We start from the raw sequence: 12,616 nt of genomic DNA on the forward strand, positions 1-12,616 counted from the left end.
CAGAGATAGAGACAGCCAGCGAGAGAAGGAACACAAACAGGGGGAGTGGGAGAGGAAGAAGCAGGCTCATAGCAGAGGAGCCTGATGTGGGGCTCGATCCCATAACGCCGGGATCACGCCCTGAGCCGAAGGCAGACCTTAACCGCTGTGCCACCCAGGCGCCCCTGCTTTCTAGATTTTGAAGGTAAGAATCACATTTTATTATTATTCTTTGTTATATCCATCACAGTCTATTCCTGAAACGTAACAGACACTTAGTAATTATGTGTTGGATTACCCAAACAGTTAATACTATGCTGAATTTTATTACTGGACTCAACATTTTTCCAGAATGGGAGCAATAATTTTTGACTAAAAAGTAGACTTTTGTTCATATGAAAAATATTATTGAAAGTTTAACCATATAAAACTAAAAAAAAGTACTAGCATGTAAAGAATCTATTAGAAGTTATGTAATAAATCCTTGGGATCTACACATTCAATATTAATAATCTCTCTCTCCTCTCTCTGCCCAAAGTAAGTAGCCACGGCATGAGTAACCATAATCTAACTTTACTGAGATTTAACTTTGATTGAGTGTCATGATTCTTGTAGGTAGGGCTCACTTAGCTAGAAAGACCATTTTATAGATAGTCAACTTGGGGATTAATTAAATAATGAGATATTAAAAGTAGTGGTGCCTTGCAATGTGTGTCATTAAATAATAGAAATAAATTAGCTAAGTACTCTAGGTTCATCTAATAAGCATCAGTAAAGGCGTGAAAGAATAAGAGCTTAAAATGACGTTCTCAAATTTGGTGACACCTTTCCCGGGCTATAACTTTTTTGAATGTTGAGTTTAATTAAGCATTAGTGATTAAAATATGTGGTGTTCAGTTATCATTATTGATGGATACCAGATCTAAGTAATTAAATAGTATGCATTTGAAATGTGTCTTGTTATTGTCCTATCTTTATTTTATTCATTATGGTTCTGTGCATAGATTCTAAATGGAACCCTCAATCTTGCCATATTTTCTGGAGTACAAGTCCTCAATTCCAACTGCCTTCCAATACCTCAAACTCAAAATCATCAAAAGTAATCCAACTTCACTTCTCCTTCCACTGTGTCATCTCTTTCTTTTGGTGGCCCCACCACCTTTGCAGAAACTCAGGCTTCATATGTCTCCTTTGTATACCTCCTGTCACATTCCGGAGTGTAAGTGTGGGTGAGTGATGGAGAGTAGCATATAATAATTTATTAATTTAAGAGGGAGTCCTTTTCAGTTTAGATGAGCATTTGATTAAAAATATGCTCAGAGAAAGATAATGCCATGTGGGGAGAGGAAGGAAAATACAGAGAATGATTAAAAGCTTACCAATCAGGTAAGTAACTCGTCCTGTAGATGGTAAGAGAGAAGTAGAATGTACTTCTATGAATACTTCTGAGGGGAAGAAAGTTTTATTCTGCATGTTGGCTACAACATGAGTGCAAAAAAGAATTATTTGTTCCATGATATATTTGTATCCTTGTGTGTGTGTGTGTGTGTGTGTAGATTTTTAAGGTCAACAATATATGATAGATAGATAGATATACTTTATAAAGTGTGTGAAAAGATTTAATTCTATATGGAAATGACATCTTTTTTTGCCTTTTTTCAGTAATGTATAACACTACTGGGTTAGTGGTTTTCAACCTTGACTGGACATTGAAATCTTTTGGAAAGCATTAAAAAAATGAGGATGTGGAGAAAAAGGAAACCTTGTGTGCTGGTGGTGGGAATGTAAATTTGGGTAGTCACTGTGGAAAACAGTATGGATGTTCTTCAAGGAATGAAAAATGAAAATGCCATATGATTCAGTAATTCCATCGCTGGGTATTTACACAAAGAAAACAAAAACAGTAATTTGAGAAGATACATGCCCCCCCATGCTTATTGATTCTTTATAATAGCCAAAATATGGAAGCAGCCTGTGTCCATCGATAGATGAATGGATAAAGAAGATGTGACAACAACAACACGGATAGACCTAATGGGTATTATGCTAAGTGAAATAAGTAAGAGAAAGAACGACAAGTAGCATATGATTTCACTCATACGTGGACTCTAAAGAAAAAACAAAACAAAAAAAATGAATAGCAGAAACATACCCTTAAGTACAGAGAACAAACTTACGTTGCCAGAGGGAACGGGGTTGTGGGATGGGCAAAATGGCTGAAGGGGAGTGAGAGAGACAGGCTTCTAGTTATGGAATGAGTAAGTCACGGGGATGAAAGACGCATTACAGGGAATATAGTCAATGGTATTGTGATAGAGTTGTATGGTGACAGATGGTGGCTACGCTTGTGGTGAGCACAGCGTAATGCGCAGAGTTGTCAGATTACTGTTGTACAAATGTAACATTGTATGTTAAGTCTACTTCAATAAAAAATAAATTGAAATAAAATGAATTTAAAGATAAATAAAAATAAATAAAAGTTGTCACTAAAAAGCCTTCAATCTATCCCACTCCTATTAGTAAAATGAGAAATAAAAATAACACAAGGAAGAAAAAAAGAATAAATAAGTCATAGGGATGGAATGCACAGCATGGTGATTACAGTGATAATACCGTGTTGCATATTTGAAAGGTGCTAAGATAGTTGATCTTAAAAGTTCTCCTTACAGGAAAAACAATTTCTGTACCTATGTATGATAATGATGTTAACCAGACTTATTGTGATGAATATTTTCCAATATATATACAAATACTGAATCACTCTGTTGCCCATCTGAAACTAATATAACATTATATGTCAATTATACCTTAATAAGAACATTTTCAAAAGAAAAAAAATGATGTGTGGACTTTACATGAGGAATTTTGATTTTCATTTGGGTCATGTCCTATACATCAGAATTTTTAAAACCTCCTTTATATGATTCCATGTGTAGTCAAGGTTGAAAACTGTCAAACTATCACATGTGAGTTTGGAGTGAGGTACAGATTTTGCAATAATAAGAAGAAAAAAATCAGACAGCTGTGACAGAAGCAGAAATAGCAGCACCACTGACAGAGAAGAGACCGGGTTCCTATGCACCAAAGCACCAATGAAAACAAGGTCTGTTTTCTTCCCCAAATCAGTGAAACTCCTTAGTAATAGAGGCCAAACCCTAGGAAAACATATGACTCTCAGAAGTTAGCTTTGATTTCTTTTTCAAAACCATGACTCGGTGTGAACTAAATGAAACGCATCCATGGATTGCTTTTGACCCATGGGCTTCCCCCAGTTGTCTCCATGCCCTACAGAATGAGTCTTGGAGATGCTCTCTGTGGGGATAAAACAACTAAGGGAGTGTGTGCCTTCTAGCAGAGGAGAAGTAGGTAGGCGTTTGAGGATCTGCATTGCATTAATGGATTCAAGAGGTATGGTGTTGCATGTTACTGCTCCTAAGTTTGCCTATTCTAAATTTAGCATAGTCCATGCAGGATAGTCAGCATTCTCTTATCCCCAGCCACCACCACCTTGTGCTCCGTTGTAGCAAAACATCTTATTTTGGAGGTATCTGTTGACCTGCTTACTTGCATGGAGACTTAAGGACCAGAAAAGATTCAGATGTTTTGGGTGTTGCACGGAGGACTTCACTATGATCCCTAAATAATGGGAGGGCTAAAAACCAGCTTAGCCTCCTTGAAAGAAGATGGGAAACATAGAGGCCATCTAAGAGACATATCTACCTGCAGCTCGAAATCCTTACCTTCATTAAAACAGAAGAAACAAAGTTCTGACGACAAAAAAGTTGGTTGGAACAAAGAAAAGGAGGCAATAAATGTGGGCCAGGGCACCGGGAGAAAATTCATTTGTCCAGATATTTCCCAAATATCGTCTGTTGTGTATGTTCTGCCTGAAAAAGTAGTATTTATCTTAGACACAGACAGAAAACACAGACTTCAAAAGAACAGGATACTTAGCTTTGGTTTTCAAAATAAGAAATTCCTGGAAATCAAAAAGAACTGTAGATTTCTGAAGTTTTAAGTGCATTTTTCCATAAAAATTGGGAGCCAGGTGAACAAAGAGTCTGTGGTCCCTTAACGATGAAAGTATTCCCTAGACCAGAATCTGCAACATCAAGAAGTGTGGCTACTAATTCCAGGTAGGAAATATGATGATTTAGAACAATGGACAAGGAAATTCCTCCTGGGGAAAATTACTGGGGGCAGCCAACTGGCTTATTTTTATGGAACATTTTTATATTGATATAATTTTTATGACATGCCTATTCTGGACATTTCATATGTGGCCTTTTGTTTATGCTGTTTCATTGAATGTTCTCAAAGTTATCCAGGCTGTAGCATGTATTAGTACTTCATTTCCTTTCATGGTACAATACTATTCCTTTGCGTGGGGATAGCACATTTTGTGGGTACATTAATCAGTTAATGGACATTTGGGTTGTTTCCACTTCTTGGCTTTTATTAATAATGCTTCAGTGAACCTTCATGCAGAAGTTTTGGTGTGAATGTGTGTTCAGTCCATTTAGGTATACACCTCAAAGTGGAATTGGTAGGTCATTTGGTAATTCTATTTTCAAACTTTCGAGAAATTGCTGAACTGTTTTCTACAGAAGGCTGTACCATTCTACTTTCTCATCATTAATGTGTGAGTATTCGATTTCCTCCATATTTTCAGGGACACTTGTTACTTTTCACTTTTTTGATTATAGCCATTCTACTGGTACAACTTATATTTCTTTTACTGAATTTATTCTTAAGTATTTTTTTTTGGTGCGGTTGTAAATGAAAACTTTAAAAATATTGTTTCTGAATTATTCATTGCTAGGGTATAGAAATACAATTGAGTTTTGTATATTGATTTCGTGTCCTGTAATCTTGCCGAACTTGTTTTTTTAGCTCTAATTGTTGTTTTTGTGGATTCCTTAGAATTTTCTCTATATAAGATCATGTCAACTGCAAATAGATAATTTTTCTTCTTCTTTTCCTACTTGGGTGTACTGGTTTCCTTTCTTTTTCTCCTTCCTTCCTTCCTTCCTTCCTTCCTTCCTTCCTTCCTTCCTTCCTTCCTTCCTTCCTTCCTCTTTTTTCTCCCTCTCTCTCTCTCTCCCTCATTGCCCCGGCAAGAACCCTCAGTACAATGTTGAGTAGAGGAGGTGAGAACAAACCAAATCCATTGTTCTTGCCAACATTACCACCAGGTTGAATTATTAAACATTTGCATCCAGCATCAGGGCAAGGACGCATTATTATATACAATATAGAGACTTAGTCTATGGATTGGAAACCACTAAAGTTTGTTTCTAAACAGCTCTTTTAGATATATGAGTTTTTACCAAGGTCATCCTATTTATTTTCTCTTCGTGCTAGAAGTGCTTAATTACAATTTAAACATCAATTTATGGCCCACAAGTCATACACAAATCTGACGTGGAGACATATACGTAGTTTTGACATTCCAGAAGTGAAGATAAAAACAGTAATTGCATGGAACTATTTCTCTTGATGGAAGGGCTACATGGCTTTATGATGTGTACATTTCCATTTGCGGTTGTGGCATTCCTTTTTATGGCATAAAGTACTATTCCATTGTATAGACAGATGACATTTTGTTTATACATTCATCAGTTGATGGACATTTGGGTTGTTAAGTTTTTGAAAGGAAGGATTTTTATGGTTAGTACAAAAGGAAGAATGTGCTTACATGGCCCAAATATTTGAATGCAATTATGATAGTTATTTGAACAACTTTGTATGCTTGTTGCATCATTTGTCATTTCAGGATCTGTTTTTATTTACATAGTTACTTGTTCACATTTCCTGTTTCTTGGCATGCTAGATAATCTCTGATTAGATCTGGGATATTGTGACTTTATGGTTATGGTTGTTTGGTTTTCTCGTCTTTGTTTAAAGAATGTTAGGTTTCTTGGGGCACCTGGGTGGCTGTGGGTTGTGTGCCTGACTCTTGATTTCAGCTCAGGTCATGATCTCATGGGTCATGAGACAGAGCCCCAGGATGGGCTCCACGCTAAGCGAAGAGACTGCTTGAAGATTCTCTCTTTCTCTCTCTCTCTCCCTCTGCCTTTCCCCCTACTTGCACACACATGCTCGCTCACTCTCTCTCTCTAAAATAAATAAATCTTTAAAAAAAAAAAGAACGTTAGGTTTCTTGTCCTCATTTAAAGAATGTCAGACAGCTAAGCTACCTGCAGATAAGTTAACAATTTTGAAACCTGTATCTCCACTGCAGGGGTAGTTTATTCCTACCACTAAGGTCTGATGCTTCTGTAGTGAGGATGAATACTCATGGCTCTCCATTTTGGCTAGTAAGAGCTTGGATGTCTCCCCACCCTGTTTGGGATCTGAGAATTGGTCTGCAGGTAACCACTTTGTTATTTACCAAGTTTTGTACATTTTTATTCTATGTGTAAGCATTGTAATATTCAGCAGAATCTAGGGAGCTTCTTTTTTGAAATTCTGCCTGCAACTTCCAGCTGCCCCAAACTCCTAAAATTTTTCTCTGTCTCTTCAATCCCAGCGAGGCTGCTAGCTTTCTTTGGATGCTCCTTCCTGTTCCTGCATTATGGAAAATTATTCCCAGTAAAATCTGGGGTCACCTTAGTGTCCACCTTACTTGCTTCCCTTTTCCGAAGGGTCACAGCCCTGAGCTGTCCGCTGTATAATTTCTGAAATCATTTTTTGATATGTTTTTTGAATTTTCTAGTTGATTATAATGGAGAGTTAAGAATGATTCTTGTTAGCCCATCACAGCTAGTGGTGCTATACATTTTAAACATATTTTCATTCATATTATATTCTATAATCAAATATTTTTAAAAGGTGAATATTATATTGCTAATTGTTTTAGTTTCATTTTTTTCTATATTATTAGATTTTGAGTTTCCATCATAACCCTTATAAGACTACTGAATTAGGAATTCACTTCACCTGGGCTTGAATTCTGACTTCAAAGTGTAGTAGCTAGACACCTTTGGGCAAATTCATCTATTTAATGGTAATGTTCCAATTGACGACAGATATATGATAATATTAAAGCACTATTGTAGGATAGGGGACATTGTAACCTTTAATAATCTATACAAATATTGTTGTTTATCTCTTGCTTATCACTGTGAAGAAGGAAAAATTTTCTTCTACCCTTTAAGCATCTTCCAGCTAGTCTAAGAATGAAATTGACATGAGACAGTTTAACAAGAGAATAGAACCCCGAAGTTTAATTACATGCACACAGAGGCCCAATAATGAAATTGAAACCCAAAGAAATGACCAAAGCAGGAAGTTTTGATACATTTTATACAAAGAGACAATAAATTTGTGAAGAATTGACAGGACAAAGAGTGTTATGTTTGGGGTTTCAATTAATAAGGAATTCTAAACAGAATTTGGGCTAAGGTAGTAAATTAATAAAATGTAAGAAGGTTTGTTTATACAGTTTTCCTGTCTCTAAATCCCCTAGCTTGTGATAAGGATGTCTGTTGACCTCCCGGTACAGGGAAGGTACCTTTCACATGAAAAATTTATTTCCTGTTTTCAGCGAGGCAAAGAGGGTCAGCGTGTCCTTCTTGCACTGGCTGTTTCTTAAGCAGCTTTAATTCAGAGTAATCAATATGCCATTGTGACAAATTTTGGAGCTGCCTCCCCTGAGTCCTTACAACTGACTTTCTGTGACATTTACTCTGGTAGTTTTTTAAAGCCCTTTCTCAAGCCCTGGGACTTTACTTCATTTTTTTCTGTTCCATTAATCTGTGTTTTCAAGGAGGCATTTTTGTGTTTAGAAAAAAAGACTGAGTGTAGTAGTGCTTAAGGAAGAATAGTTATTTAATAAAAAATTGTACACATTTTTAAGAATTTGTAAAGTTCCCTCTCTCCACCCGTGTCATTAAAGTTCAAGGCAGAAAAATAAGATACAACATCTTAATAACAGATTAAACGTCAATAGTGCTACAATGTCAAAAACATAGAACAGAAAAATAGTGTGTTAAGTAATTAACCACATTTAGGGGGAAGTCTGAGAAAAGAGAAGTTATGAGATCAGGAGTGTTCGTTACAAAAAGAGGAAATATGTTTTGAAATAAAGAGTAAAATTTTAGCTTAAGAGAAATCGTACAGTCATAGACTCATTAATTTCAATTGCAGATAAAGAAATCAGGTTTAATCAAAAGTGGAGCGACCAATATTCTCTAACTAGTGAATGATGTCCAAAGTAACTCAGAGACATTTACGTATCAACACAGAAATTTGTTCACATTAGGGTTAAGATATTTTTGTCCAACATGGGATACATATGAGAGAGAGATTACATGTTCAGTAGTTTGTCTCAAATGGATTTTTATTATACCTATGAACTTGAAATATAGTTTGGATGTAAAGTTAAGATTAGTAATCATGTTTCCTCTGAATTTCAGTGGCACTTTCTGTCAGATGACATATCGTTATTAAAAAATACATTATCATTTCAATCTGATTCTGTGTCTGTGGCCTAACTTTTCTATTTGGAAACTTTAAGAATCTTTAATTTCTTCCTTGAATTTTGAAATTCTGGACAATCTTAAAAGCAACTACAATAAGAAAAAGAACTTGTGGTTACAGAGGACAGATTGGTGGTTGCCCGAGGTGGGGGTTCAGGGTGGAAATAATGGGTGAAGGTGATCAAAAGGTATAAACTTCCAGTTATAAAATAAATAAGTCCTGACAACATAATTTACAGCATAATGACTACAGCTAATAATCCTGTATTGTATATTTGAAAGTTGCTAAGATAGAAGATCTTAAAAGTTTCTTTACAAGAAAAAACGTAGCTATGTGTGGTAAGGAATGTCGAAGAGACATTGTGACGATTTTACAATATATACGTATATCAAATCATTATGTTGTAAACCTGAAACTAATATAAAGTTATGTAACGATTATACCTCAATTGAAAAACAAAAAAGAACAATTCTCTGGTTTCGGCCTAGCTACCTTAAGCCAGGCTCTTAAGGATCTTGAAGCTGATTAAAATATAGGTCGAAGAGTCTCTGATCTCATTAATGGTGATTCCAATTAATTTCTCTCTTTTTAATAAAATGCTTCCTCCTTTAGCCTTTCCTAAACACTCCCAACCTGAATTCAGATTCCTTTTTGGTTTAGTCATGCCAACCAGTAAAATTCCAATTTTCTACAGAGATGTCAGGTTGCAGTTTGGTTGTTCAAGGTGGAAAGGATCTCAAGAGATTAAAATGTTCCTTATACGTATTTTCAACGAATACTCCAACTTTTCCCCATGTTTTCTCTCTTTTGTGTTAGTTTTCTATTTCTGACCAACAAATTACCACATTACCAATTAGTAGTTTAAAATAATTTTTTTTAAGATTTTTTATTTATTTATTTGACAGAGAGAGAGACAGCAGCGAGAGAGGGAACACAAGCAGGGGGAGTGGGAGAGGAAGAAGCAGTCTCCCAGCCGAGGAGCCCGATGCGGGACTCGATCCCAAAACGCAGGGATCACGCCCTGAGCCGAAGGCAGACACTTAACCGCTGCGCCACCCAGGCGCCCCTAGTTTAAAATAATTTTATTTATTATCTCACTTTGTGTGTCTAAGCATGACAAAGATATGTTTATATATATATTATAAATTATATACATAAAAGATATAAATTATATATATATAAATTCTATTACATCTTAGGAATAACATAGATATGTTACTCTTTTTATATACATATTTAATATATTATATTGAATATATAACATGTATTTTTATATGTATTATGTGTATTTTTACATGTATGTATTATATGTATTCTATAATATATTACACAAATATATTATATTATAATTTATTATATGTATTTTATATTATATGTATATGCATTATATGTATTATATATTATGTGTGTTATATATTTATATTATATGTATATGCACTATAAATATATATTATATTATACATTATACATATTTTATATGTATGTATTATATGTATTTTTATAATATATATATTACATATATTATAATATATGTAATATATTATACATTATATATTTCTATATTATATATATACACAGAGAGAGAGAGAGTAATGGAATTTTTGTTGTTGTTGAAAGAAGATTACTTAAAAATTCGATAGGGGACTTTCAGATGCCCTTGTAATATTGAATAGCTGTATTTGTTTCTGCTTTCTTCAAAAACTCCATTAAAACAACATTCATTGAAAAATAAATTTAATGGAATAAAAACGATTAGGAGGAAATGAACACAAAAGATAAATGTTCCCAAATTTTAGAACATGTCAAGTGACTTAAGCCATAGAACTCCCGATGCTTAGAAGTTAGAGAGAGTATGTACCTCTAAAGATGAGTGTGGTGGAAAAACTGTATGACGGCCCCACAATCCCTCTGTTCTGGTCCTCGTGCCCTTGTATGATCCCCTTTGCTTAAGTGTGGGTGGGGCCCATGACTTTCTTCTAATCCATAAAATGCAGGAAAGATAATACATTATCTCCAATGTTATTATTGTTGCCTCTGGAAGCAAAACAATTGTCACTGACAATTTTGACAAACACAGGAATTAGGGAAAGATTAGTGGTTTTTTACAGAGTCTCATTCGAAGATGACTAGGCAAGCTTTCCAAGCCGGTGCAAGCCGGAGGAAGAGGAGATGTTCTGCCAGTAGGGGGCCCTGTGTGATTAACTTTGACAGCAATGACCCTTGCTATTCAGTTTGCAATATTCCGTATTTTTATATGCCAAAATAAGTCGTGTTTTCCCAAAGTGTCAGATTGCCTCAATCTAAAATTTTAAGGCCTTGGGCAAAGAGCTTGCTTTCTTTGTAACTTGGTTTCCTTATATATAAAATAAGATATTAGTAACGCCTAAGTCATAGGTCTGTTGTGAAGATTCAATAAACTATCTGTGAAGTGTTTAGTCTCTGACATATAGAAGCACTATGTAGTGTTGGTTATAATTATTGCTATATTTTATTATCCTTTTCAATAATCATATCATCATTCAATACAAACTTTTGTTAATTTTATGTGTTTGTTTTTTTTTTTTTTCCGCGCTTTGACTAATACAGGGAGCAAATGTCTTCACATTTAGCAAAGCAGTATGGGTTGAAAGCTGTACCATGTGGAAGCAGCTGTAAATCAGCAACATGTGATTACTGAGCAGCCTGGAGCAACAGTTAAGGGGGAGAGGTATTAAGCAACAAACAAGTTTTTGAGCATTCCCTGAGTCTGAGGATTATCGAAGAGGAGATTTCTTAAAGGCAGGATGAGACTTCAAGTACTTTTACTTGGCTATTCAAAAAGAGCATGGATAATCACTGACTAGGTAATACCAGCCCTCTCTCCACTAAGGACAACCTGTAAAGCCAGCAAAATATTTGAAACACGTTAAGGCATTGGCGAAGGGCACCTAAGTTGGTTAGGCGTCCAACACTTGATTTTGGCTCAGGTCATAATCTTGGAGTCATGAGATCGAACCCCACGATGGGCTCCATGCTCAGCTTGGGGTTCTCTCTCTCCCTTTGCCCCCCCCCACATGCTGTGTCTCTCTCTCTCAAAATAAAAATAAAAAATAATAAATAAATAAATAAATAAACAAACAAACAAATAAATAAATAAAGGCACTGGTGAAATATCAAATTAGTGAATAACACAATGCTAGTCCAAAAGAAAGCTGAAACCCAGAAAGAAGAGTTGCCTTTCCTTTTCTTTTTTTTTTTTTTAAGATTTTATTTATTTATTTGACAGAGAGAAAGAGACAGCCAGCGAGAGAGGGAACACAAGCAGGGGGAGTGGGAGAGGAAGAAGCAGGCTCCCAGCAGAGCAGGGAGCCCGATGCTGGGCTTGATCCCAGGACCCTGGGATCAGGCCCTGAGCCGAAGGCAGATGCTTAACGACTGAGCCACCCAGGCGCCCCGAAGAGTTGCCTTTCCTATACAAGATTCTCAAAGACAGATGGAGAAACTGAGGAGTAAGGCAGGGCTTTTGGCAGCTAAGAGCTAGGTTGGTTCCAGTCCTCGAATGGAGATAGGAGACTGAAAAATCAATATATCTGGTTGGTTCACCAAAAAGCTACACCCCAGGACAAGATTTTCCAACCTTGACGCTACTGATGCTTTGAGATTATTCTTTGTTGTTGGGAGTTGTCCTATGTGCATTGTAGAGTTTACAAGCATCATCTTACTTCTTCTAGATGCCAGTATCAAGCCTTCCCCAGTGTTGATGGCCCGCCATGTTGGCCAACCAAAAATATCTCTCAACTCTGCTAAAAATCCTTTGAGGGGCAAATCATCCCAGGTTTATGCCTGCCCAATGAGTAAGGCTGAGGGAAGAGTGGACCGGTCTTTAAAGGAGATGAAACTCAACTTCAAACCTTTCAGTCGCTAAAATTGAAGGGAAATGATCCCAGGTTGCTACTGTTGAGGAAGGAGAATTTTCCTTCTTCCTTCTCACTCAGGGTTCTTCTCGCTAGGTAGGAATTAAATTGATATGAGCAGATTAATAGGAGGCAAAAAGTTTTATGACACACATCTGGAGACCCAATGATGAAACTGAGACCCAAAGAAATGACCACGGCAGGCAGTTTTGATACATTTTAGACAAAGAGATAATAAATTTATTAGGAATTGACAGGAT

Source organism: Ursus americanus, chromosome 25, assembly GCF_024610735.1.
Source record: "Ursus americanus isolate L20-20 chromosome 25, mUrsAme1.1.p, whole genome shotgun sequence".
Taxonomy (NCBI): domain Eukaryota; kingdom Metazoa; phylum Chordata; class Mammalia; order Carnivora; family Ursidae; genus Ursus; species Ursus americanus.